At 25.9% G+C, this 23,336-nt stretch overlaps 1 protein-coding gene across 1 annotated transcript in view; it reads right to left on the reverse strand.

The window, feature by feature from the left end:
- The window catches only part of LOC117179859 (cadherin-23), an 84,400-nt gene extending 67,677 nt beyond the window's left edge, over positions 1 to 16,723 (reverse strand). Inside the window, exon 1 of the mRNA XM_033372014.1 lies at positions 16,612 to 16,723. The gene's annotated coding sequence lies outside the window, so the exon portion shown is untranslated. The remainder of the gene's footprint in view (positions 1 to 16,611) is intronic.
- Between the last annotated feature and the right edge of the window lie 6,613 nt (positions 16,724 to 23,336).

Consider the following 23,336-nt stretch of genomic DNA (forward strand, 5'->3'; position numbering starts at 1 on the left):
TTGGTTCAAGATTATTTTTGTTGTTAAAATATTGATTTGACATTCGAAATTTTTTTCTATTATTAATTATATTTCTCGTCAAATCGAAAACCGATAGTGAATTTCGAATTCTGAATATTTTCAAACGGTGATTTGTTTAGTAAAATTATTCATAAGAAAGTAAATTTTATGTCGCCTATTAATAAAAAAATATTTAGTTTTAAATAAAATTTATCAGTAAAGTATTATAATTAAAAGAATTCAATAGATAAAGTTATGTATAATAAAACTAATGAATAATGAAATATATAATTGATTCTTATAAATTGAGTGATTTTAAACAAATAGAGGAGCAAATTAGTTACAAACAGCAAAAATAGTTGCAATAGTTAACAATCGTTTCATACATCGATTGCTGCAAGGAATGGTAGAAGAAAAATCAGATCGTGCTTGAGAATTTAGTTTCGAAAGGCTTATATTTCCTCTTTCAGTGGCCTCCATAGAACAAATTGCCTGTTCTGAAAGGCAATTCAATTTTTTTTCTTAGTCAATATAAAAAAACATTAAGCTTTTAGTTTATTTATAAATAAACTAAAATACATTTTTTTATTGTAACCAATTAATTTAAGTTTAATTAATTTAATACCTCATTTTTATCTTATTTTGCAATTGATAGAATATAAATTTATATATTAAAATTAATTTTTCGGATGAGTGACTTAGAAAAGCTGATTATTAAAAAGAAAAAAAATCATCCTTACGCAATTATATTTTATAACATCAGCTGAGAAGCCTCGTAATTCATGCTTTTCGCCTTGGATAATGATTAGTGTGCCAAATGCAGGAGCGTTAAATAATAAAATCTCAATTATAGCTATCATCAAAAACGAAATTTATGATAATTATGGTTTTATAGCATAGCAGTAAATCAGGGAAAATATGGAAATAAAAAAGTCAAAGAATTTCTATGATAGACACTATAAATAACTATTAATTTTTTTGGTTTTAATTTGATGAAAAAAGTTACAAGATTATTTTCCTTATATTTTAATTTCTGCTTTTTTAGTACCTTCTTTCTAAAGATTATATCTTTGGTTAAAAATTTTATAATTTGGTTGCCAATTCAAAATCTTGATTAAAAAGTCATATTCATTGGTAGATATTTCAACTATTTTTTTCGGCTTCGGTTTGAAATTTCATCTCTTTTGGTAGAACATCAACCTTTTTTTTTTGTGAAAAATGCAACTGTTTGGTTGAAAATTCTTCTTTTTTGGTTAAGAATTCAACTAATTATTTTAAAATTCGACTTTTTTTTACTTCTACTTTTTTTATTTTAAAATAAAATATTTTCTTGGTTAAAACATATACTATCAAATTATTCGTTTAGGATTCTTCTTTGGTTTAAACGTAGTTATTTTGCTGAAGTTTGAACCACTTTATGCAAAAATAATTTTTTTTAAGGAGTTATAATTTTAGTTAAAAACTCCGCAATTTGTTTAAAAATCCGTTTTTTTTTAATTATTGTTTCAAGTCTAAAATGTTACATTTTCATTTTTGGTCGAAAATGACGGTTTTTAGTTGAAAATTCGTATGTTTTGGTGTAAAACAAAAACAAAATTTAACTATTTAATTAAAAATGAATTTTTTCAGTAAAAAATTGAACTTTTTGTTAGAAAATTGGTTCTTTTTTCGTTATAAGTTGAACTACTTTGTTAATATATATTGTTTATTTAATCGTTTTTTAGTGGAAAATTCAATTTTTTGCTAATAATTTATATATTTTTTTGAAAATTCGTATTTTTTGGAAAGAATTCATCTTGCAGGCTAAAATTTTCAACTATTTTGTTGAACATTTATTTAGTGTGTTAAAAATTCAACACTTTTGTTGAAAATTCTTTATTTTTGTTTGTTGGAACATTAGCTATTATACGTTTTTCATTGAAATTCATATTTTTTGGAACAAAACTAAACTTTTTGATTGAAAATTCCACTTTTTCGTCTAAGATGCGATTGTTTGGTTGGAAAATAAATTTTTTTTGTTGAAAAATCGTCTTTTTAGCAGAAATTAATATTCTTAGGTTGAAAGTTAAATTTTTTGGTAAAAAATTCGTCTTTTTGGTTAAAAATGGGTAATTTTTGGGTTCAAAGTTAAAATATAATTTAAAAAAATTAAATTTGTTAAAAGCTACTATTGTTTCGTCAAAAATTCAATTGTTTTTTCGATTTTTTTTTAATTCGTATTTTTTGGATTAAATTATTCTTCTTGGTTGAGAATACACCTTTGCAGGTTAAAAATGCAATTATTTGGATAAAAATTTAACTCTTTTGTTAAAAATTCTTGTTTTGTTTGTTTAAAATATCAATCATTCTATTTTTCGCTAGGAATTCATGTTTTTATTGAAATTTAATTGTTTTTGGTTAAAGCTTAATCTTTTTCTTGAAATTCGACAATTTGGTTGAAAAAACGAACAATTTTTTTTTAAATTTAGTTTGTTAAAAATTAATTTTTTTTTAAATACATTAAACTTTTTATTGGAAAGTTATCTGGTTATTGAAAATTCATCTTTTTTTATTCGAGCATAAGCTTTTATTTATTATTTTTTTAAATTCAGGTATCTGGGTAAAAATTAAACTATTTTGTTGAAAAATCAATTAGTTTAATTTATCAATGTAAGCTTTAGGTTGAAAATTCTTTTTTTTTTTATTGTCAAAATATCATTTATTATATTTTTCTTTGAGAATTCATCTTTTTTTTTAATTCAACTGTTTTTGTTAGAAGTTTAATCGGATTTTTTTTTAATTTGGGGATTTCACTGAAAATTTATCTTTGTAAGTAGAAAATTCCAGTATTTTGTTCAAAACTCAAATATTTGGGTTAAAATTGAACTATTTTGTTGAAAAATGAGTTAGTTTGTTCAAAATACAACCCTTTTTTTGAAATTTGAGACTTTTGGTTAGTAATTCTCTTATTTTTTGATTGAAATATTATTTATTATATTTTTTGTTAAAATTAAATTTTTTATTGAAAACTCATCTGTTTTGGTTGAATCTTATTATTTTTTCGAAAATTGCAGGATGTGTTTAATAACTCAACTTTTTTGTTAAAAATTAAATTATTTTCTGAAAAATTAATCCTTCTTTGAAAATTTATCATTTTTAAACAAAAATTCACCTTTTTGTTTAAAAATTAAGCTTCTTGATTGAAGATTCTTTTTTTGTTCTTGTAATATTATTCATTATATTTTTCGTTAAGAATTCATCTTTTGCTTGAACATACAAATGCGGTTTTGATTGAAATTCAATTTTTTCATTTCTTAATTTGACTATTTAACTGAAAATTTATCTTTCTAAGTAGACAATTCCAGTATTTCGTTCAAAATTAAACAACTTTTTTTGAAAAATTAAGAATTTTAGTAAAAAGTCATTCTTTTTTAAAATTTCGAAATAAAAATTGCAAGGTCCTCTAAAAAAATTAAATAATTGATTTTTCTAAATTTATAAATTTGGTTCAAAATCTAATATTTTGTTAAAAATATAATTATATTGTTTAAAAATAACTTATTAAGTTGAAATGTTATCTTTTTTGGCAGAAAATTAAACTGCTTTGTTAATTCATCCTCTCGAATTGAATTTATGAAAGAGTCCATGTTAAAAATGTTGAAAAATTAAAATTCCGCTTTTTGAATATTTTTCGTCAGGAAAAATGAAAAGTTGGTGAGAGAAAAATCAGAACCTTCTGAAATTAAGTTCTGCGACCACCATATTTTAATCAATAGCTATATTGAAAAAAAAGTTTAGTTAGAACCACAATTTAGTTAGTAAGATGCATCACTGGTATCTTATTAGTTGGCACATCCATTCCATTAGTTGCAGCAGCTATTTAATTAGTCCCCACAACTAAGGAAATGGTGGTCCCAAATAAAAAATAGCATCACCATATCTTGATAACTAAATAGTTGGTCCAAATAACCATTTCTTGTATTTATTTTTTATTTATTTAGAAAAATCGAATTTGTCTTTTTTCATTGAAAATTTAAATTCAACTATTTCGTTGCGAATCTACATTGTTTTTAATCGATTTTTGTGGTAGAAAATTATCTTTTTCTCTGCAAGTTAATCTTCATTGGCTGCAAGTTAAACTCTTTTATAGAAAATTAATTTTTTTGATTGACGATCCATCATTTTGATTAAAAATTCATTTTTTTTAACATGAGCCATTTGAAAGAAAACTTGTTTTTTCTTCGAAAGAAAAGAAATTTTTGCCGAAAATTTAACTATTTTGTTAATAATTTGTTTCTTTTTCGGTTTGAAAATATTTTCTTTTTTAAACTGAAAATGTAACTATTATTCAACTATGCCAGTCAAACATTCATAATTATAGTCAAAAATTCATCAGTTTGGTTCGAAATTAATTTCTTCAACTGAAAATGTAATTGTTTCATTTTTGGTTGAAAATTGATATTTTATAGTTCAAATTTTAACAATTTGGATGAAAGTTTGCCTTTTTTAATAAAAAATTCAACTATTTCATTGAAAATCCCCATATTTGGTGAAAAATAGATTTTTTTTGTTCAAAATTATATTTTTTTAAATTTAATCTTATTTTCGGTTAAAAAATCAACCATTTCAGTAAAATAATTATCATTATAGTTTAAAATTCATCTTTTAGGCTGTGTAAAAATGACTCTGTTGAAAGTTGCGGTTTTTCTGAAATATTTACCTATCTGTCCTTTTTCACTTATAATTAATGAAAGTAAACAAAAAAATTGTTTAAACAATTTAATATTGTTTATAAATATATTTTCTTAGATAAGTGCTAGAAAATTATGTTTTTTTAAAATAAATTTTTCAACCTTGCTTCGCCTGGTTAGTAAGTAGCAATTAATAAATAAACTTTAGAGAAAACTACATGTAAAATAATCTCTATCTTTTTTTGTGAATATATTTTTCCGAAATAAAACAGATATTTAAAATATGCTTTAAATTTTCTAACCTGATCATATTGAATACAACAATACTATTTTATAAATCATTTTTGATGTGGTTGACTTCTTATTTCATCATAAATAAAAAAGCGATGCAATGTTAAAGATTTTAGAAAAAATCGCCTTTTTCTAGAACTTGTCTAAGAAAGGATAGTTAAAAACAATATTATATTGTTTAAACAACTTTTTTGTTAACTTACATTGATTACTGAATTACTAACCGCGCAGAAATTACAATATGGATCTGATCGGGGCCAGTCCGGGCAGAATTTGGCCCAAATCGGGCTATCTAGATGGGGCCAGACTCGAAATTAAACGCGATACCCGATTGGGGCCCAAATTCAGCCCCTAGAGATTACCCAGTCTGGCCCCGATTGGGCTCATATAATTTATTTGTATTATTCTTAAATAAAAGAGATTTTTAAATGAAAAAATAATAAACTCGTATATATCACCTCTTAAACTGAAATTTGAGAATATAAAAATCAGATTATCAAACGCATTACGATATAAAAACATTGAAGTATGTAAGATTTTTTATATTGAACTTAAAAGTAATCATTTATTTTGAAATAAGCGAATTATAATGTTGCACTGGCTCTTTAAGTTATTACCAAAAATTTCCGAAAAACCGCATTTTTGTAGCGTTATTCAAATGTAATCTTATTAATAATAATAAATTGTTTAAATTATTAATTTTATTGACTATAATTAATTACTTAGCTTATTTTAATTAATAATTTGACTAAAATTGAATTTTTTTAAATGCAATTTTGTAGCATTTTTCTAAGAGAAAATTGCTAAAACAATAATAAATTGTTCATGTGCCGGAAACGATTTTATTAAAGAAAATGCAAAGGTCATAATTAGTGCAAAAAACTCGCAAAAGTCATTTTTATGGCTAATTGTGAAAAGAAATCTTGAGTTTCAACTCGATTGAAATAATATTAAGGATTTTGAATAAGATTAACAAAACAAAACAAAACAAAACAAAACAAAACAAAACAAAACAAAACAAAACAAAACAAAACAAAACAAAACAAAACAAAACAAAACAAAACAAAACAAAACAAAACAAAACAAAACAAAACAAAACAAAACAAAACAAAACAAAACAAAACAAAACAAAACAAAACAAAACAAAACAAAACAAACAAAACAAAAAAAAAAAAACAAAACAAAACTTGAAAGAAGCAAGGATTTTCTTTTTACAAGGGACCGATTTTCTTGAATCAAGAAAAGAATAGAATCAGGACAACTATTTGAATCGAGAATATATTTACTCTATGTAAAAAATTATTGAGTTAATTTGTTTCATTATACTTATTTGCGTCAAGTTTAATAAAATATTGAATTAAGAATATTATATTCTCATGATAAGTAACTAAAACTCTAACAAAATTCTTGATCCAAGTAAATTCATATACTTATTTTGACTACTATTTTAATTGAAACAATGTTCATGTTCTTGAGACGAGAAAATGAATGTATTCAGCGAAGAAATAATTTCTCTAAAAATAATGCTTGAATATTTTCCTTCAAATAATTATTTATTTGAAACGAATGTCAGATTTACTTTGAAGATAACTATGTCATCAAAATAGAATCACATCAGTCTTTTCAATATAAAAACTATAAACTTGATACAATAGACATCGCACACATATTATGAAAATTAATATATTGGTCTAAATTAATTTACTTCTTACTGCAAAAGTATCTTATTAAGTTGACATGATATGAAGTTGGTTCTCTTCGCCGCTAACAATTATTTTAAAATTCAATAATATTTATAAAATTCAAAACATTGGTGCACCTAATCAATTTTATTCATGAAAATATAGATAGGAATTTGCAACTTTGATAAACTACCAACTTTACGCTGACACACAAATCAAATCACTCATAAGACTATTTAAAAAATTATAAGTTTATTGCGTCGGTAAGTTTTTGTGGGTAAGAATTTAAAAATTTCAAATAAAATAGATTTAAAAAAAGTGTTATTAATTTTTTAATAATTATGCAAGACTCGAAAGTAATTTCATTCCTAAAATTATTAAAAGGTTATAAATGTACTGCGTCTTTAATTTTTTTCGCTGATTATTTGTATGTATTAATCTACTTAAAATTAAATCATTTCGAATTTTTTTTAACCGTAAAACATTTTTGTAAATAATAAAAAGTAAACATATGACAGCATAAAATAAAATTATAAACTTTAAAAAATGCTTAAAAATACAATTATTACATTTTCTTGATAATTTAAAAAAATTTTAGGCGTTTATAAAGCATAATATTTAAGGAAAAAGAATTCAATAACATTTTTAAAAAGTTTATTAAGAATGCATTTCATTTCATGAAAGAATAATTAAAAAATTGACAATTAGAATTTTTTCAAATAAAAGAATTGAGAATGCAAGAAGAAAGCAAATAAATATTTTCCATACGACCTCCGTGAGACCCTTTCACTTTTAACCTGCAAGTTCTTGCACCAAACGTTTTTTTACAGAATTCTTTTTTCTTCTGATTTCGAAGTATTTTATACCTGAAATAAAAATAAAATATCAAGCACTTTTTTAAATGGGTAATATTTGAACTAGCTATCAATTCTTTTTTTTACATATTTTAAATTATTTTTGTTTGGAATTGTTATTTTAAATTAAAAACTGAATTAAAAAGTACTATAAAAGAATTAAATAAATCGAAAACTTTGCGTTTTACAGAGGTTTTTAAAAATCAGAAACTATTTATTATTCAATGAGGTTATTAAAGCGTTTTCAACTTAAAAGTTATTAATTTTTTATAAGCTTTAGATCGTTTTTAAGCAGATCACATTTTTTTCGTATAGCAGAACATTATTTTTTGTCATTGATGTTATTAAAGAATTTTTGTACATGCAACATTTCTTTATTATTCATTACTTTTGGGTCGTTTTAAAGCGTTTTAAGTACTTAGAAACAACAAGTGTTAAATCCCTTGTTAAATAAGTGAAACTTACTTCGCACGGGAATATGTATTTTCAGTGGCATTATACTAAATAAAATAAATTTTGTTTTCAAAAACTAGTTTTTGTTTATTACTATGGTAATTTAGAAAAATAGGGCATAGCTAAGAAAAACTGAACGGGCCCTGACAAGTTTGCCATATGTAGGGCAAAAATCTGAAAAAGCGTTGCACGCCATGTATGGCCCTTGCCAGTTAACCCGACCAGGGCCACACCAAAACTAGGGAAAACTGGTCAGTGCCTTACCAGGCCCACGTTTATATTTCTACACGGGAGGTATTTTAAGTAGGGTTCGAATCCTCGTGGAGTGCGATATTTCAACATTTTCTGCGAACATTTTCCCGCGAAATTTCAATAATGTAGTTATTATTAATAAAGATAGAAAATTCAAAATTCAAAAATTTCAAAATTTTCACGAAAACAATCGAAGAACGAGAAATTATCGTCTCGTTTTCGAAAGACTTTGAACTTCCTCTCACTTCGAGTATGAAGAGGCAGTTTAGGAAGCCTGCCTCTTGCGGGCATTGAAGTCACCGAGGTCAAGACTCGCTGACTCGTTTTGGGCCAACAAAATATGTCCAGGATGCGCATACTACCTGTCTCAAAAACATCTCAGGCTTTCCCAGGTAAATAAAATTTTACTAAATAATTCCTAACACGTACCCGTTACGTTTAGGAAAATTATACAGGGCGCATACCGGGACGTTTTTGCAGCATCCGCAAGTCGGGCACGCTAAAAGCAAACACAGGTACGTGTAAGTAACTGTTTCAACTGGTCTTGCCAGTCTTGCGTCCTAGACTGTTAATCGTAGGAAAAAACCGTTACCCCCGTATTACGTTACGCGCGTGGAATTCTCGGTGCACGTCAGCCCGGATATGATAACCCATGAATGACCGACGAGCTTTCATTTCTTCTATACTCTTTACCCTTTTTTTTTCATATCGAATGAGGGTGATTCACACTTGGAAAATTATTGACACACTTGGTATATAAATGTGTTCTAAATTTACAGAATAGTTTCCTTATTTATTAGTTATCAATTGTTTATTAATAAATTGTAGGGTTTTATTGTGTATTTTTGTCACCATATGTCATCAGGTAACTTGATTAAAAAATGGCGTTATATCTTTCAAAAGAAAGCCTATGATCTGATTGTTAAATATTCTTATTTTGTAAAAATTAAATACGGAATAATAAAATAAAGTTTTTTTTATCGTTTCCAATTATAGTTTCAGTGTTATCATTTGTTTTTAAATTTTCCTGAGTTTAAGGTTATTGTGGTGCAAAATGTCAGATATCTGAAATAATAGTTTTTCTATGATTTTTAGAATCAAAATATTATAACTGATGTCATTTCTAATGAAAAAAATTTTTTTATAAAAAATGTTAAAATTCACGAAAAAAAAGACATTAATTTTAACCATGTTTTTTGCAATTTGATTTTTTCTGGCCGTCGTACCGTGGAAGGAAATGCACTTTTTTCGTTCAAATTTGTCCAGAGCCTTTAATTTTAGTTCGATTTGGAATTTTTTTAAAATTAAAGTTAATTAAATTGTAAAAAGTTCACGCTTTGAACTTTTGTCTCCTCTATTTGTTTATTAAAATTTTTTCACCCAAATTATGGAAAAACAGAAATGTTGTACATAAAATTTTTCCTGCTTTGATAACTGATCAGGGAAACTTTATATTGTCTTAAATGAATATTTATGGACTCATAAAATACACATAATTTGTTAATTATTCCATTTATTGGTTATAAACCAATTTGATGAAAATATTGACAAATAGTCTTATTATAGGTAACACAATTATTTATTTCTTTGCTAAAAATGCTTCATATTAATGTAAAAATGACATTGAATCACAAAAATAATTTAAAAGTTTATAATAACCATTGTTATTAACAATTCTTGTGGCAAAATAATAAAATTTGAGATTTTTTCAAATGATAATTTCCTTCAATCGCCAGAACGACTTCAGGTATTTCTTAATATAATAAATCTTTAATAATATTTGATAAAGTATAGCAATTTAAATTTTTGTAAACAAATTAAATAAAAAAATTCAAAATTTTGGCCCTATCGCATAGAAACAATTGTTTTGGAACTGGAAATATTTTAAGTTATTGGACGAATGACTGCTAATCACAAAAATATTAGAAAAGTTAACAATAACTACTGTTATTAACAATTCTTGTAAAAAAATGTTTAAACTTAAAGTTTGATTAAATTTAAATTTTCTTTGGTGGCCAAAATGGATAACATATGTCTGAAAATTATATACCTTCGATAATATGTGTTAAAATGTATTTAAATGAATATTTATATGATTCCTTCTCAATCTGCTGCGATTGAAAACGCGAATTTTTCCAAGTGAAATTGTCAACATTTGGAATTCGTTTATCTAAATTGTTTATAAACATTTAATTTTTTATATTTGACTGAATATTATGAAAGATACATTTTCTTAGGAATATCCGTATCAATTCTAGCGATTAAAGAAAATTAAAATTTGATAGATTTTAAATTAAAATATTCTGTTACGTGAATTATTTATAACAATGGTTATTGTTAACTTCTGAAATATTTTTGTGACCAGCAGTCATTCGTCCAAAAACTTAAAACATTTCCAGTGCAAAATTTTTTTTTCGATGCGAAAGGGTCCACGTTTTGAATTTGTTTATAAAAATTTAAATTGTTATATTTTTTCGAATAATAATCAATATTCATTGTTTTAAGGAATACCTAAAGTCGTTCTGGCGATTGAAGAAAATTATCACTTGAAAAAATCTCAAATTTTAATACTTTCTCAAAAGAATTGTTTATAACAATGGTTGTTATGAATTTTTCAATTATTTTTGTAACTAAATGTCATTCCTACAATAATATGAAGCACTTTTAGTAAACAGAGCATTTTTTCACCGATAACAAGACCATTTGCTAATTTTTTCACAAAATTTGTTTATAACAAATGAATAGAATAATGAATAAATAATTTGTATTCCATAAGTCTCTAAACATTCATTTAAGACAATATAAAGTTTACCTAATCAGTTATTAAAACGCAACAAATAGTTATGTACAAAATTTCAGTTTTTCCATACTTTGAGTAGAAAAATTATTAATAAACAAATAGAGGCGACAAAAGTTCAGAGCTTTTTACGAATTTTTGCGTTTTAATAATTGAAGGCTTATTTTTTCAGGGAAAACATTCTCTACAAGTCTACTGTTTCCAATTTTGAAAATAAATTTTTCTGCGACTGAAATTGTAAGAAAATTTTGTTTGTGTTATGAATTTATTTTTTAAACAAATTATTATATTTTAAGATTATTTATTTTTAAAATTGGAAAAAGGTAGAATTGTAAAGAACGTTTCGTAAAAACTTCAACTTTTTGCAAAAGATTCATTTATTTTATTTTAAAAAATTTTGTAATGAAGATTTAACTTTTGTATTTTTTAAATAAAAATTAATCTTTTTAGTTTAAAAATTCAACTATCCGGGATAAAATTTATTTTCATTAATAAAAAGTTAATCATCTGGATTGAAAATTTAACTTTTTAGTTAAAAGTGTATACATTTTGTTGAAAATTCATCTTTCTTGATAAAAAAAAAATCTTCTTGATTGAAAATCTATGTTTTGTTGACCATTCGTTTTTTCTAGTAGAAAATCAATCTTCTTGATTTCTTATGGCTTCTGTGGCTTTTTCTATGCCTCTAAATCGTGAGCAAAAATTTTTAAACAAATAATTATATTTTCAGATTATTTATTTATTTCTAAAATTTGAAACATTAGAGTTGTAGATGAATGTAAATGAATGCTTTTTTGTTGTCAATTTTAACATTTTTCATAAAAAATAATGTTTCTAATTTGAAATGCATCAGTTATAATGTTTTTATTCATAAATTCATAGAATAACTATTTTTTCAGGTATCTGACTTTTGGTACGACAACTGCCTTAATGCCATTCGGTAATAAAACCGGTTTTCATTAATTTTATGGCTTCTGAGTTTATTTTTCATATTTAAATTAATTAAACATTGAAAATTATTAAATATAATTTAAGATGTAAAAATCTAATTACACAAAATTTATGTTCATTGAGTAAATTCAGTTGTAAGAAATAAAATTGCAATTATTTAATTTAATTTGCAATTATAATTATGGTGAAACGTTAAATATTTATCAGTAGATTTGAAAAAAAAAATGTTGAAGGACCTAGTTCTTTATCTCGCTTATTATTATTTTTGAACTTAGTGTCATTAATTTTGATAGAAAGAATATTTTATGTTCAGAAATACTACTAATTGAAAACAAAAAGTCCGTCACGAATTCAATACAGATTGAAAAAAATGTTTTGTTTAAATAAAAAAAAGTTTGTTTGATTTCTTATGATTAAAAGAAACCAATTTTTTTCTGAATGGACTAATAAATTTAACAATTTTTAAACATTTTTATATAATTCAATAAAGTGTAAAAGAAAATATCTTTACTTCACTCTAAACTATAAATATTCAGCTACACAAGAAATTGATTTGATTGAATCAAAAAAATTGGTTTGATCAGAAGAAAAATTTATTCGAATAAAATAAAAAAATTTCGTTTAATTAAATAAACTTTTTTTTTCAATGCAAATAAAATTTGTTTGAATCAAAAAACGTTTTTCTTATAGAAGAGTTCCATGTTAAGACGTTTAAAAAATTTGTAAATTCATTTTCAGAAGCGTTTATTCAGGACGACTGAAAAATCTCGAAAAATAAAATTACCGACAGTGTAAAATTCCCGAATTAGAAAATTGCCAAATAATAAAATTCGCGAATAATAAAATTGTTGAAAAATAAAAATACTAAATTGGAAAATTTCCGGATCTTAAGATTAGCGAATGATAAAATAACCGAATTGGAAAATTTCCGAAAAATAAAATTCACGACAATTTATAATATTACCGAATTGTTCAATTCCCAAAAAATAAGATTCTTGACAGAAAATTTCTTAATTATAAAATATCAAAATTAAACAATTACAATTTTTATAGATATATTGTATTTATTATAAATACAATAATGAAGTATTATTTTACAAATAATTTTTAATGTTTAATTTCGAGAATTTTCCAATTCGGTAAAATTATAAACTGCCGTGAATTTTATTATTCAGGAATTTTACAGTTTCGTGAATTTCATTGTTCAAGAATTATATTATTCGGGAATTTTCCAATTAGGTATTTTTATTTTTCGGAAATTTTATTATTTCCGAATTTTAATATTTGGGAATTTTTCAATTCCGTATTTTTATTTTTCGGCAATTTTATTACTCAGGAATTTCACAGTGTTGGGAATTTTATTTATTTTTTTATTTTTCAGTCGTCCCGTTCATTCCTAAAAGCTTTACAAAAAATTGAACTATTTCTTTAAAAAGAGTAAAGTTCGAATTTAGAAATCTTAATTTTTGAATATTGAAACGAAAACTGTCTCAATATGAGTGTCAGTTTTTGATAAAACATTTGCAATTTTACACGATTAAAATAAAAAAAAATTATGCAATTTTGAAAATTATTAACTTAGATCGTGCAACCACCATAAAATGGTCCTATTCTAATGGAAAAGATCATCAATAAGGAAAAAAAATGTCCTAAAAAAAATCTCTCGACGAAATTAGAAAAGAGTAAAGAAAAATGAGAATTTATTTTTAGATTCAGAACTGTTATTTGAAAAATCCAAATAACGTCAAACAGGGTAATTTCCGACTGGTAGGCTCAATTCAAAAATTCGTAAATTAGTTTATTAATTAGATAGTTTATGGAAATACACTTTTAAAACCAAAATAAACTTTTAAAAACAAACACAAATTGTAAAAGAAAATTGCGCAAGGAGGCTTGAAAAAAATGTTCTTTAAAAAATTGTAAAAAGAATCAGTTATAATTTAAACAATTTTAATTTAGGAAAACAAAAATTTACTCTAAATTTCCCAAATTACCCGATTAGTTGGTAATTATATGAATAATTATTTAATAAGATTATTAATAAATGTTCAGTTCTGCTCTTACAAATCAGATAACTGTTTATTATAGAAAAAACCTTAATTATTTTTTGTCAATTTTCTCTGGTACAATTACAAAGAAATTGCAAAGCCCTTCCTTAAATCACGATCTATGATTTATGGCATAAAAGATCAGTAATATCGAAAGTACAAAAATTATATACCCTAGTCGATAATTTTATCCGTGATATAAAATTTGCATGATATACTAGGTTAAGATCCATTATCACGCAACAGCACGCCCTACAAAGTACTTGTAGTATCAACTCTACATTAAACCGGACGTAAAACTTGTTCCAAGCGAAACCTCTACGAAAGCATTTAATCTCTAAAATTGATTTTATCTATTAATTTTAGTCTATTTTTGCTTTTTATTTAAATCGAATTTAACCCTCTCAGCCTAGACTGGGTGTATTATACCCGGAGTATACTTTTGGCTGAGGTTTATTTACAATTGCAATTGGTCAAACTACTTGTAAGTGATATCGTTTTATTAGGGTGATTCTTTTATTTCTGAAGATGAATGACTTTAATTTATTCAAATTTTGGTACTTTGGAATTTTTATATTTTGTTTCAAATATGGTTGCAGGATTTTTTCATTGGCATTAAAGCCTTATGAATATACATGATTATGAAACTTCAAACAAATTTAACAGTTGGATCAATTCGATTTTTTATAAAGCTTTACAAGGTGAACATTTAATTTTTTTAATTCTCGATATTTTTCTTTGAAGAATTTTTCATTTTTCCTGACCATCAAAATTCATATACCAGCATTTAAATCTTGTAATATTTTTAAGGTCGGATCTTTTTAAAAGGAATAAATAAATATTTCAAATAACAAAAATTTCGTAACTTATTTATTTACAAGGAAAAATTACTTTTTTCCATAAAAGATGATTGTTTAACAAAATACTTGAATTTTCCATAAAATAAATAAATTTTCGAAAAATAATTACATTTTCGAACTAATAAGATGAATTCTCAACAAAAAATGTAAAAGTTGATATTTCTAGCAAAAGAGATGAAATTTCATTTGTTTAGAATAATTTTGCAAACCCAAAAAAAAAAAAAAAATTTCGACAAAGAAAGGTTTTTCATTTATGAAAGAAAAAAAAAATTATCGAAATTATTGAATCTTCAAGCCAAGAGGCGAATTTTCTGTAAATAAATTAAATTTTCAGAAATAAAACATAATTTTCAATCGAATAGTTAAATTTGTAATCAAAAAGATGAATTTTTAAATAAAAATATGAATTTTCGGCATTTTTAACCAAGAAAGATGAAATTTTTATTAAAACATACATTTTTAAGTTGAAAAGACAAATTTCTAAAAAATGTGTTTAAATTTGTATACAAAAAAGGATTTAGTTTCACTTTTCAATATTAAAATATGAGTTTTAAACAAGAAGTAAATTTCTCACAAATATAGTCGAATTTTTAAGCCGAAAATACGTAATTTCAACAAGACAGTCGAATTTTCAACCGAAAGGGATAAATTTTCAACAGAATTGTTGAATTTTTAAATAAAGAGATGTCTTTTTATCCCACAAGTAAATTAAAAAAAAAAAATAGCTGAATTTGCAAACCGAAACGAAGGACTTTTTACCAAATTTCTGTAATTTTTAACCTAACAATTGCATTTTTATCTAAAAAAGATGCAGTTTCTACTAAAATGAATGAATTGTTTAAATAATAACACTAAAAAAAATAGTTGAATTTTCTACCAAAAAGTTGCATTTTTATTAAAGGAAGATGAAAAATCTACTAAAACAGATGAATTTTTAAATGGAAAAGATAATTTTAAAATAAATTTAAATCTTTACCTAATAAAGATTTCAGTTGAATTTTCAAAAGCAAAATATGAATTTTAAACACATAAATTTTCAAAAAAATTGTTGAATTTTCAACCGGAAAGGATGACTTTTCAACAAAATTTTGGATTTTCTAACCAAACAGATGCATTTTTATCCAAGACAGATGAAGTTTCTAATAAAATAGATGAACTTCCAAATTAAAGAGATAAATTAAGAAAAAAAAGAGTTAAATTCTCATGAAAAAAAAGAGTTTAGTTCACTTTTGAATACCATAATATGAATTTTAAATGAGTTAATTTTTTAAGAAATAGTTGAATTTTCTAAAAAAACAAAACTCATAATATTTTTGACCCAGAAAATTATATAAACGGAATAACACAATTTCAAATTGAAATAGAAAAATTTATTTTGCTTGATAGTTATTAAAAGTTATAGAAATCCCCCGACTTTTGCAAGACTTTGTTTCAATTCCTTACTTTTTACTGAACAATAAAATTCCCTGGCTTTTTAAATATCGTTGTTAGCTAGGTTCATTTTCCACTCAAAAGGTTTCTTTGGCGCGTTAAGTTGAATTCATAATACACTTCTGTGCAATTAATGTAAGTTTTTTGTTTCATTCACGAATCTCCAAAAATTATCCCCCTTCCATAAAAAAACATGACAAAATCTCTCGACCCTTCCCTCCCTTTGAACTTTTACGTGATGTAAGTACGGTCCCTTAAAACTCCAGCCGTTCAATATGGATCGGGAAGATAATATTAGATCAGTAAATTCCAAAAGGTTTACCTCTCATACGTTAATCCGAATCCTTCACTTTTTTGGCACAAATATCACGTCATTGTAACTTGTTGCGAAACACGTGTTCACCAAGAATAGAAAACTATCATCTCACAAATAAACGATAAGAGGAAAGATTTAAAGAGGAGAAAGATGGCCACATCGTCTGAGGACGAAACCTTGGCCCGGTCGGGATTTTCTTCGGGACTGGCGCCGCGCACTCAACTCGTTTTGAAAAAGAACCGGTGTCTGCGAGGCAATGGACAGGCGTACACTGCATCGTAAGCAGGTATGCGGCCACCACTCTAGGAGTGGAAGGAATGGAGGGACCAGGCAAAAGGCGCACCAGAATGAGGAGAGGCTCTATAGACACTACAGACTTCAAGACTACAAGCCTACATCACCCGAGGCCGAGGGTATAATACTTTATGTATACCTTTACTTTAACTTTACTGACTTTACATCCACTCTCTTATTTCTAGGTTCGTGTTCGGGCGTTCTTCGATCGCAAGACGCAAGTTGAGACGAAAAGTCACCGGGTGCATCCGAAGGTGTGGACAAACAATCGGCACATTGATCTTTCGAGTCACGTGCAAGAATGTCGAGAATCTGCATTTTTAGCGAATACCAGATGATCTGGTTGCTAAAGTCGTTACTCGTCTTTTTCTGCTATTACCAACTACATACTTTCTTCGCCCGCAGTTTTCCCATTTGGTGTTTTCACTTTTTTTCTGGTTTAGAATTTCCTGGATCCCGGATGGTATGTTGCTATTATAAATGAAGCACACTTTCACGGAAGATGGTATGTTTTAGGATATTACTTACATTCATGCATTTCCGTCTTTGGGTAATAATTGCAGATGATTCTTATATTGTACAGGAAATTCTGGAAAAATTCTACACTGAGAGACTTGCCATTTGAAAAAATGATAAAAATGTTTGAAACTTTAGTATTCTACAACATCAAAACACGGAAACAAGGTATACCTTTCACAAATTAATATAGTGGTTTTCAACTGGCGAATTGGAACTATTTATCATAAAATGTATGAATATTTGATATTCAGTATGTCAAATTAAACGAGCGATTTCAAGAAGACATTGACTTAATCTTAACTTAAACCTGACGCCTATTTTGACTTACAGATATAAACGCTCGCACGAAACGCAGAAATAGAGCATTCTCATTGAGCCATATAAATTTAAGGGGGGTTCCTACTTTGTTGGGTCAAAAAAATCGTTTTTTTTTTTCTTTTTGCATTTTAGGATAGATATATGTTTCGAAAATATAGCTGGAAAATTTCAAGTTAAAATATCAAAAATTTCGAAAGTTATGGGCCGTTGAATAGAGCGGGGGCTGCAGCAGCGAAACTGGTTCCGATTTTAGGCTTGTTTTTCACGTGAATGAGGAAGGTGGCTCGTATGGACCTGGAATAGCTGACTAGGCGCAACTATTCTTATTTTCTGAACTTTATTTAAACAAATGATTTTTGTAAATCTGATGCCAAATTCGTGATTTCTCACCGCTTGAACTATGAAAACCATATGAATCTTGGAAAAAAGTAATTTTGCGAAATGATGAATAACTGTAATTTTATCGCAAAAGTTCAACATAATTTTTTGCGTTTTTTATGAAAAACTTTGAACACGTTTTTCTCAAAACGACGTTTTCCGTGTTGGTGGAAGTCCCACAAGGCGCAAAAATTGAGTAATAGCTATGGAACTTTTTTGAAATGTTCTCAGAAGGTGTCCGCAGAAAGTAGACTACAATCATAAAAAAATATTGAAAATTGTTTGTATAAAAAAATAATAAGTAGCAAAAGAAAAGAGTGAAAAAATCCATTTTTTTTCAAAATCTCATAACTTCCTCATTTTTCATTTTTTTTCTTCATTCTAGTATACTTTGTGCGCTATAGTGTATAGATTAAGAAAATATTTTAATTTTTTGTTTTAGATTTTTTATACGTCGGACAGATCTTCCACCAGCGGGGAAAGTCGACGCCGACCACCTGCCATTGATAGGTCCCCCCTCCCCCTTGTTATGTAACGACCCAACAAATTTTGTAGTACTACAATAAATATGGACAAACAATTGTGGAAAATTTCAGCCTCCTATTTTTTATACTTTCCCCAGAAAACATTTCCAAAAAACAGCCGAATTTCGGTCCAACAAAGTAGGAACCCCCCTTAAAAGGCCGAACCCCCGGGAGTATAACAGTAAGGGAAAATACATTGCCAGTCTAAGGATGACATGTTTCGGAGACGTTATAAAAATAAAAGAAGTAAAATGGTGAAATATTGTTTCGTAGTAAAGTTTAATAAATATAGCGGAAAAATTATTTGTGATTTATATTTATTATAATCGTTTGTAATTTGATTTTAGCATACAGGCTCTCCAGCTTAAAAATCCTTTTATTTAATTCAAGATACATAATTATATTTAAAAATTAATTTCCTTGGTCAAAAATACAAGTATTTTATTTAAAAATTCTTTTTTTTTTGAAAATTGTACACATAAAGTTGTATATAAAAAATTTTCACTTTGGGTTTAAAGTGTATATCTTTCTGGTTGAAAGTTCGTGTATTTCATTGAAAAGTTGTATTTCTTGGTAGAAAATTAATCTTCTTGGCAAGGAAAAATGAAAAATTTGTTAGCAAAAGGTAGAGATTTTTTAAATTGATATTTTTCGCTTTTTTGTACCAAGAAAAATCTTGACTTTTCGTATAGTTTTTTGAGACGTACAATGCAATGTTAAAAATTTTTAATAATATAACTTTAACTTTTCAATCCTGAGAATAGATCGCTCTTGGAATAGGCTGCTCCTAACCTCAAAATCTCAATAAACTGACATCGCATTTTACCTCAGCAATGGAATTTGATAACATAGATTGAAATGAATACAACATTTTACACAAATAAAAAAAACAAATTTTAAAGTACGGCAATACATGCAAACTATAGGGGCTTTGGAAGACTATTATTCCCCCGAGGGCCGCTCGGAGCGCGTGACGTCACAAGTGAGAAAGCTCTATAGTCTATACATATCTGAGTATATCTGGAAATCTCTTATACACTAAATGTAAAATATGATAGCGCTTGTGAGAAAAATGTGTCCTTACTGAGGAGGGCCCATGCGACTCCTATTGTACAAAATATGAATTAACGCGCCCGGCAACTTCAAATGAAGATTTTGAATTAAAAGTTAAAATTTGTTATTTTTTACAAGAATAATGTCAGAAGCTATATGAACCTACAGGCAATTTAGTTCAATTTAAAAGGTTGCATACATGGAAGACACTTAAAAAAAATTTGCAGAAAAATGTATCCAATCACATGGTGAGATTATAGTACTTTAAAGTAATCTTTCGATCTTTTCTCTTTTTTAAGAAATTATGTAAGAATTTAAAATAAGTTACATTGAAGCTTGTTTCAAGTTTTAAGTTCAATTGTCAACTTCTTGAATTATGATATTCTTAATTTAAAATGCGTAGTTCTAAAATCTTCTATTACAAAATTTTCCATTTTTAAGCATAGTTGTTTAAAATCCAGTTCTCACTATTTCAACAATTAAAAATTAAAAGGGTTTGGAATTGAAAATTTTGGATAAAAAACGTTTTCAGTTGATCAAATTTTCATAAATTAATATTTTTTAATCGAACTATACATTTATGATTATAAAATTAAGAATAATTAATTTTTCAAGACGACTCTGAAACCGTTGAAAAAATGTACGCGTCCAAATGATTCAATTTCAAATTTTATTCAAATACAGCTTCAGTCTCAAATATTCCATTTTGAACCTATAAAAATAAAAAATAAACTAATTAGAAAAAAAGAATAATTATTTAATTAGTAGCAATATTTGACTGTGCATATCAAACGAGCAATTATAAATCAAATGTTTAAAACTGGACTTTTTTAAACTGAAAATCCTTGATTCATCAAAATTCCGAAGAGGTAAAAACTTGGATCGTTACTATTTTAATTGTTTTTACTTTGAAAATGTTTAATTTTTAAGTGAAATAATAAAATTTTAATGTATAAATTGTAATTTACCACTTAGTAGCCAATTTATTTGTAAAAAAGTCGAATGATGGCAGGAGATGTTTTTTTCCCAAGGAATGTTTAGAAAATATTCAAAGTTAATGTAAATCTTGAAATAATTTTAAATAATGTAAAAAAAATGTAAATGTTTTTCAGGTTCGGAACAAGAAATTTGAATATTTTTAAGAATTGTGAAAGGTTTTATAGGAATAAAAAAAGTCTTTACTATTCCTAGGAAAACTAAAAAGCACTTTTTATTTTGCAAATTAATTTTAGAAGAATATTTGAAAAGATTTTAAAAGATGCATGTATTAAAAAAAATTATGTGGGTCTTCCTTTTTTACAATCGTGGTGTAATCTGAGAAGAGGATTGACGCTTTCCTAGATCTGTTTCATTTTTTACAATTCTTATTTGGGTTTTGGATAATGTACTGAAATGTTCTTTGAATACAAATTTGACTATTTTGCTAAGTTTAAAAAAAACGTATCTGTTTTAGATGAAATTTCATCTTTGAAGAATAAAAATGCAACTGTTCGGTTGAACAACAATCTTGTTGAAAAGTTATGCTTTTTGGTTGAAAATTATTTTTTCTGTTTTTTTTTTTTGTTTCAATTTAATATTTTTTGTTATTAAAAAGAGAACTGAAATCTTTTCTGCATAATATGTCAACTTTTTTGTTTATTTATATTTTTAAATTAAAAATTCATCTGTTTTAAGAGAAATTTCATCTTCCTTGAATAAAAATGTAACTTTTTGTTGAAAACTAAACTATTGTGTTAAAAAGTCATTTTTGTTTGAAAATTCTACTATTTTGTTGAAAATTGAACTATTTCATAGAAAATTTACTCTCTGTTTCAATTTAAAATTTTGGTTTTGAAAAATGACCAGAAATCTTTTCTGGATGAAATTTCAGCTATTTAAAAAAAATTTGGTCGTTTCTTATTAAAAATTCATCTGTTTTAGTATAAATTTGATCTTGCTTTGATAGAAATGCAACTATGAAAATTCAATCATTTAAAAAAAATTGTTTTATTTTAACCAAAACTCGCCTGTCTTATGAGAAATTTCGTCTTTTTTGGATAAATATGCAACTATTAAGTAAAGAGTTCCACAATGTTGTCAATAAGTCATCCTTTTTGGGTATTTTTTTTTTAATTTAAAATTTAATTTTTTTCATAGAAAGTTATTTTTTGTTTCGAAAATTCATATTTTGATCTTGAAAAGTCAACTGAAACCTTTCTTTATAGAAGATTCACCTTTTTTTAAATTGATCTTTTTGCTTAAAAATGTATCTTTTTTAGTAGAAATCTCATTTTTTTATTTAAGTGTAACTTTTGGGTTAAAAATCATTATAATTTGCTTGAATAATAAACTTTTTGTTTGAAAGATTTCGTTGAATCACTTTACTAAGAAATAATTTTCGTTAGATTTATATTTTTAGTTCAAAATTCATTTCTTGAGTTGAAAGTCTAACTATTTTTCTGAAAATTAATATTTTTAAGTTGAAAATTCAACTACTTGGGTAAAAGTTGAACTAAATTGTTTAAAATTTATTTTTCCAATTTAAGGCTTATGTTTTAGGTTGAAAATTTTACTGTTAAAAGAATTAGTTTCACTGTAAAAAGGGATCAATTTCGTAAAAAAATTAAGTTTTTGCTCAAAAGTCATATTTTTTGTTTGAAATTTAATTTTTTCTTTTTGAAAAGTAGCAATTTTGGTTAACATTTTTGTTTATAAATTGCATCTCTTTTGATTGAAATATAAACTATGACACTTTTATTTGGGAATTTATCTTTTTAGTTTGAAAACTCAAGTTATTTGTTAAAAAGCCACACAGAAAAAACTGAAATTAAATTTTGTTGCATGTAAAATTTCTCGCTGTTAAAGTTTGCATGTTATTTAACGAAAGTTAATCCTACAATGGAATAAAAGCCGTCGTCTGCTACGGTATCCTCATAGCTCAAAATACGTCAAACTATACTTCTTGTCTACTTTTAATTTTAAAACATCACGTCATTCGAAAACAAAAAATTTTTTTACAAAATTTGAAAAATTTGAGGTTATGTGAAAAGTAAGGGTTTTACGATAAAACAGCATTCAGATTCGTGATCAGTGGATAAAAATCCACAGAAAATGATGGGTCTCGTTTCTAGATAAAGACACTTATTTTTGTGGGGCTGTGGAATTAATAAAAAGCAAGGGACTGATAGAAATGCAAAAATAAAAATACTGCACTGTTATCTCAACATAAGCAATTTGTCTGATTTGGAATTTCCTGGATCCCTGATAGTATTTTGCTATGATAAATAAAGTAAATTTTCACGGAAGATGTTATCTTTTAGAATATAAAGTACATTAATAGATTTCTGTCACTGCTGATTTTTATCGGTCATTGTTTTACTGTACAGGAAATTCTGCATAAATTTTCTCTTCTGCAGTATTGATTGAAAAAACAACTATGTAAATCCTCTTTTTTGCAATTGTGAAGCACTTTGCAAAAAAGATTGACACTGACCTGTATCGGTTTTATTTCTTACAAATTATACTGTTCGTGTTCGAAGCTAAATTTTGCTGCATAATAAAAAAATAGAGTTTGAGGGAAAAGTATATTCTCACTATATCAGCTAAATTCATGCGTTTTTGCCATTGATTCTTTGTAGATAAGTTTTATACTGTACGGGAAATTAT

This window comes from Belonocnema kinseyi, chromosome 9 (genome assembly GCF_010883055.1).
Source record: "Belonocnema kinseyi isolate 2016_QV_RU_SX_M_011 chromosome 9, B_treatae_v1, whole genome shotgun sequence".
Classification (NCBI taxonomy): Eukaryota; Metazoa; Arthropoda; class Insecta; order Hymenoptera; family Cynipidae; genus Belonocnema; species Belonocnema kinseyi.